Raw genomic sequence first — 6000 nt, 5'->3', positions numbered from 1 at the left:
GGGATTAAGTGGGAAATTTGGTGCTCATTTCAGATATTCAAGTAGTGTTGGAACAACTGGCATAAATTGTGGAGGAAGCAGCAATGAAATGACATTTAAAATTTTAACAAACTTGATAAGATCAGTTAAGAAAGTAGTATGGGGCCCGCCGCGCCCTATCAGGCCGAGCCCAGTGGCCCCGCGGAGCCGGCGCGCTCCCGCCTGCAGGGGGAGGGTGGACCGGGCTCTGGGACCGGCCAGGCCGCGGCGGGCGCTGTTTCTCTTTCACTTTCCTTCGTTCAGAGGCCGTCGCGCTGTCGGGTGAGGAGCCGCGGTGGTGGCGGCTGGTTATGGGAAAGCAGAGCTTCCGAAAGGAGTGATGATCATCGATCTCATGATAAATCTGGATATTGTTCTCATGCATCAGGACATCCTATTGGGAACACCACGCCAGCTCCTGGGATCAGACTTTCATCCACTTAGTACCCTTGTTTGTCTGAGCTACTAAAGCCAGCTAACTACGAATGGCTACCCAAAGGAAACATTTGGTGAAAGATTTCAATCCTTACATTACTTGCTATATCTGTAAAGGGTATCTGATCAAGCCAACTACAGTAACAGAATGTCTCCATACCTTCTGTAAGACTTGCATTGTCCAGCACTTTGAAGATAGCAATGATTGTCCAAGGTGTGGCAACCAAGTTCATGAGACAAATCCATTAGAAATGTTGAGGTTGGATAATACATTGGAGGAAATTATATTTAAGCTGGTACCTGGACTACGAGAACAAGAACTTGAGCGTGAATCAGAATTTTGGAAGAAAAATAAGCCTCAAGAAAATGGGCAAGATGATACTTCAAAAGTTGATAAACCTAAAGAAGAAGAAGAAGGTGATGAAAATCAAGATGATAAAGACTATCATAGAAGTGACCCACAAATTGCTATATGTCTAGATTGTTTACGAAATAATGGACAATCGGGGACAATGTAGTAAAGGGTCTAATGAAGAAATTCATTCGATGTTCTACACGTGTAACTGTGGGAACTATTAAAAAATTTCTAAGTTTAAAACTAAAACTTCCAAGTTCTTATGAGTTGGATGTGCTGTGCAATGGTGAAATTATGGGGAAGGATCATACTATGGAATTCATCTATATGACAAGATGGTGACTAAGAGGAGAAAACTTTCGGTGTCTGAACTGCTCAGCTAGGCAAGTCTGCTCTCAGGATGGCCCTTTGTATCAGTCATACCCTATGGTATTGCAGTATCGACCAAGAATTGATTTCGGTTAGACCAAGGGGCCTAGATTTCACTGAAATGAATCCTGCACTATTTGTTTACTCGTCGACAGATTGCACAGTGAACGGTGTGTGGACTAGAGGGACACAATCAGATTCTCAGCATGCAAATAAGGCCATTGTCTGTCTCTAAAATTGTCAGTTACATTCATGTTGTTTCTCTTAAGAGCAAACCAAGTGCCATTCTGCTACTGAACCATCTGCATAAGGTATTTGTGCTGTCTCACAGTGTGCACGTCATGGCTGGAATCAGTTAGTGTGCAGCCATGATTCATTCTTCTGAATATTTTGCTTGCCTGTTCCAAGATTGTTCAAATGCTTAATTACACTAGTAAAATGGCTCAATCTTTGTGGTGTTGCAGTTTTCACATATTTAACTATTTTATTAATTCTCATTTAAATAGGGTACTATACAAGAACCTAATAATTATATCTTGAAATTATTTTGTATGGAACTGTATTTAGAAAAGTGGTTTCTGAACCACTGTCCTATTCTTGGTAAGCTTTTTGTGTAAGAAATAGTTCATTCTTGAGTGTGCAAGTCCTTTTGTGAAGAATTCCAGTTATTCTTTAACATTGGAGCACATCATAATTGTAGGCATTCTAAGCATCTCTCTGTGTAGTCTACCAATTTGCACAAGGAAGGCACATTAGCCCTCCAGATCAGAAATGTAGGTGATTTCTTGGACAACCTAAGTTAGATTCAAAACCATTCACAATGTTGGCAGCTGATCACATTTAATTGCCTAAACTGAACGAGGAGGACATACACAATTTAAATAGATCAATTTCAAGTACTGAAATAGAAGAAGTCATCAAAAGCCTACCAACAAAGAAAAGTCCGGGACCAGATGGGTTCTCAGCCGAGTTCTACAAAACCTTTAAAGAAGAGCTCATTCCAATACTTCTCAAAGTATTCCATAAAATAGAAGAGGAGGGAACCCTCCCAAACTCATTCTATGAAGCCAATATCACACTGATACCTAAACCAGACAGAGACTCATCAAGGAAAGAAAATTTCAGACCAATATCCTTAATGAACATCGACACAAAAATTCTCAACAAAATTTTAGCAAATCGCATACAAAAACATATTAAAAAGATAGTGCACCATGATCAAGTGGGTTTCATCCCACGGATGCAAGATTTCTTCAACATCAGGAAATCAATAAATGTCATTCACCATATCAATAGACTTAAAGTCAAGAATCACATGATTATTTCAATAGATGCAGAAAAAGCATTTGATAAAATACAGCATCCCTTCATGCTCAAAACACTAGAAAAAATAGGGATAGTGGGAACATTTCTTAACATTGTTAAGGCCATTTATGCTAAGCCCATGGCTAATATCATTCTAAATGGTGAAAAACTGAAAGCATTCCCCCTAAAAACTGGAACAAGGCAGGGATGCCCTCTTTCACCACTTCTATTCAACATCGTTCTTGAGACTCTAGCCAGAGCAATTAGACAAACCAAAGAAATTAAAGGGATACGAATTGGAAAAGAAGAACTCAAACTATCCCTGTTTGCTGATGACATGATTATATATTTAGAGGAACCTGGAAATTCCACCAGAAAACTCTTAGAACTCATAAGTGAATTCACTAAAGTAGCAGGTTACAAGATCAATGCTCATAAATCCAATGCATTTTTATACATAAGTGATGAATATTCAGAAAGAGAAATTAGGAAAACTACCCCATTCACAATAGCCTTGAAAAAAATAAAATACTTGGGAATCAATCTCACAAAAAAGGTGAAAGACATCTACAATGAGAACTATACAACACTAAAGAAAGAAATTAAAGAACACCTTAGAAGATGGAAAGATCTTCCATTTTCTTGGATAGGAAGAATTAATATTGTCAAAATGGCCATACTACCTAAAGTGCTATACAAATTCAATGCAATTCCAATTAAAATCCCAATGACATACCTTACAGAAATAGAGCAAGCAATTATGAAATTCATCTGGAAGAATAAGAAACCCAGAATAGCTAAAGCAATCCTTAGCAGGAAGAGTGAAACAGGGGGTATTGCAATACCAGATCTTCAACTCTACTACAAAGCAATAGTAACAAAAACGGCATGGTATTGGTACCAAAATAGAAAGGTAGATCAATGGTACAGAATAGAGGACACAGACACAAACCCAAATAAATACAATTTTCTCATACTAGACAAAGGGGCCAAAAATATTCAATGGAGAAAAGATAGCCTCTTCAACAAATGGTGCTGGGAGAATTGGAAATCCATATGCAACAGAATAAAACTAAACGCATATCTCTCACCATGCACGAAACTAAACTCAAAATGGATTAAGGACCTCGGAATCAGACCAGAGAACCTGCAGATTATAGAAGAAAAAGTAGGTCCAAATCTTCACCTTGTCAGGTCTAGGATCAGACTTCCTTAACAGGACTCCCATAGCACAAGAAATAAAAGCTAGAATCAACCACTGGGATAGATTCAAACTAAAAAGCTTTCTCTCAGCAAAAGGAAACTATCAGCAATGCGAAGAAAGAGCCTACAGAGTGGGAGAATATCTTTGCCAATCATACTTCAGATAGAGCACTAATCTCCAGAATCTATAAAGAACTCAAAAAACTCTACTCCAAGAATTCAAATAATCCAGTCGACAAATGGGCTAAGGAAATGAATAGACACTTCACAGAAGAAGATCTACAAGCAATCAACAAACATATGGAAAAATGTTCAACATCTCTAGTAATAAGAGAAATGCAAATCAAAACCACCCTAAGATTCCATCTCACCCCAATTAGAATGGTATTATCAGGAATACGAGCAACAACAGGTGTTGGTGAGGATGTGGGGAGAAAGGTACACTCATACATTGCTGGTGGGGCTGCACATTAGTGCAGCCACTCTGGAAAGCAGTGTGGAGATTCCTTAGAAAACTTGGAATGGACCCTCCATTTGACCCAGCTATCCCACTCCTTGGCCTATACCCAAAGGACTTAAAATCAGCATACTACAGAGATGCAGCCACATCAATGTTCATAGCTGCTCAATTCACAATAGCCAGACTATGGAACCAACCTAGATGTCCTTCAATTGATGAAGTGGATAAAGAAACTGTGGTATATATATACAATGGAATATTCACTCAGCCATAAAGAATGACTAAAATTATGGCATTTGCAGACAAATGAATGAAATTGGAGGAATATCATGCTAGTGAGATAAGCCAATCTCAAAAAGCCTAAAGGACGAATGTTATCACTAATAAGTGGAGGATGACACATAATGGGGGGGAGGGAAGGGTTAGTGTTAGGGTTAGAGTTAGGGTTAGGGAGGGGGGCAAGTATGGAGGAAGGAAGTACTGTATAGAGGGTAAAGAGGGGTGGGAGGGGTGGGGGCAAGGGAAAAATAACAGAATGAATCAAACAACATTACTCTATGTAAATTTATGATTACACAAATGGTATGCCTTTATGCCATATACAAGCAGAGAAACAACATGTATCCCATTGTTTACAATAAAAAAAAAATTCTCAACAAAATTTTAGCAAATCACATACAAAAACATATTAAAAAGATAGTGCACCATGATCAAGTGGGTTTCATCCCAGGGATGCAAGATTGCTTCAACATCAGGAAATCAATAAATGTCATTTACCATATCAATAGACTTAAAGTCAAGAATCACATGATTATTTCAATAGATGCAGAAAAAGCATTTGATAAAATACAGCACCCCTTCATGCTCAAAACACTAGAAAAAATAGGGATAGTGGGAACATTTCTTAACATTGTAAAGGCCATTTATGCTAAGCCCATGGCTAATATCATTCTAAATGGTGAAAAACTGAAAGCATTCCCCCTAAAAACTGGAACAAGGCAGGGATGCCCTCTTTCACCACTTCTATTCAACATCATTCTTGAGACTCTAGCCAGAGCAATTAGACAAACCAAAGAAATTAAAGGGATACGAATTGGAAAAGAAGAACTCAAACTATTCCTGTTCGCTGATGACATGATTATATATTTAGAGGAACCTGGAAATTCCACCAGAAAACTCTTACAACTCATAAGTGAATTCAGTAAAATAGCAGGTTACAAGATCAATGCCCATAAATCCAATGCATTTTTATACATAAGTGATGAATCTTCAGAAAGAGAAATTAGGAAAACTACCCCATTCACAATAGCCTTGAAAAAAATAAAATACTTGGGAATCAATCTCACAAAAGAGGTGAAAGGCCTCTACAATGAGAACTATACAGCACTAAAGAAAGAAATTAAAGAACACCTTAGAAGATGGAAAGATATTCCATGTTCTTGGATAGGAAGAATTAATATTGTCAAAATGGCCATACTACCTAAAGTGCTATACAGATTCAATGCAATTCCAATTAAAATCCCAATGACGTACCTTACAGAAATAGAGCAAGCAATTATGAAATTCATCTGGAAAAATAAGAACCCAGAATAGCTAAAGCAATCCTTAGCAGGAAGAGCAAAGCAGGGGGTATTGCAATACCAGATCTTCAACTGTACTACAAAGCAATAGTAACAAAAACAACATGGTATTGGTACCAAAATAGAAAGGTAGATCAATGGTACAGAATAGAGGACACAGACACAAACCCAAATAAATACAATTTTCTCATACTAGACAAAGGCGCCAAAAACATGCAATGGAGAAAAGATAGCCTCTTCAACAAATGGTGCTGGGAGAATTGGAAATCCATATG

The 6000-nt window shown here is 38.0% G+C and overlaps 1 pseudogene across 1 annotated transcript; it reads left to right on the top strand.

Moving 5' to 3' along the window:
- Positions 1 to 207: 207 nt before the first annotated feature.
- Positions 208 to 2004, top strand: LOC306659231 (polycomb group RING finger protein 5-like; annotated as a pseudogene). The gene has a single exon. The product of its transcript is annotated as a polycomb group RING finger protein 5-like (transcript).
- Positions 2005 to 6000: the final 3996 nt, after the last annotated feature.

This window comes from Sciurus vulgaris (assembly GCF_902686455.1).
Source record: "Sciurus vulgaris genome assembly, chromosome: 4".
Lineage (NCBI taxonomy): Eukaryota > Metazoa > Chordata > Mammalia > Rodentia > Sciuridae > Sciurus > Sciurus vulgaris.
The sequence above is the reverse complement of the archived record's forward strand: the minus strand, read 5'-3'. Positions and strand labels throughout refer to the sequence as shown.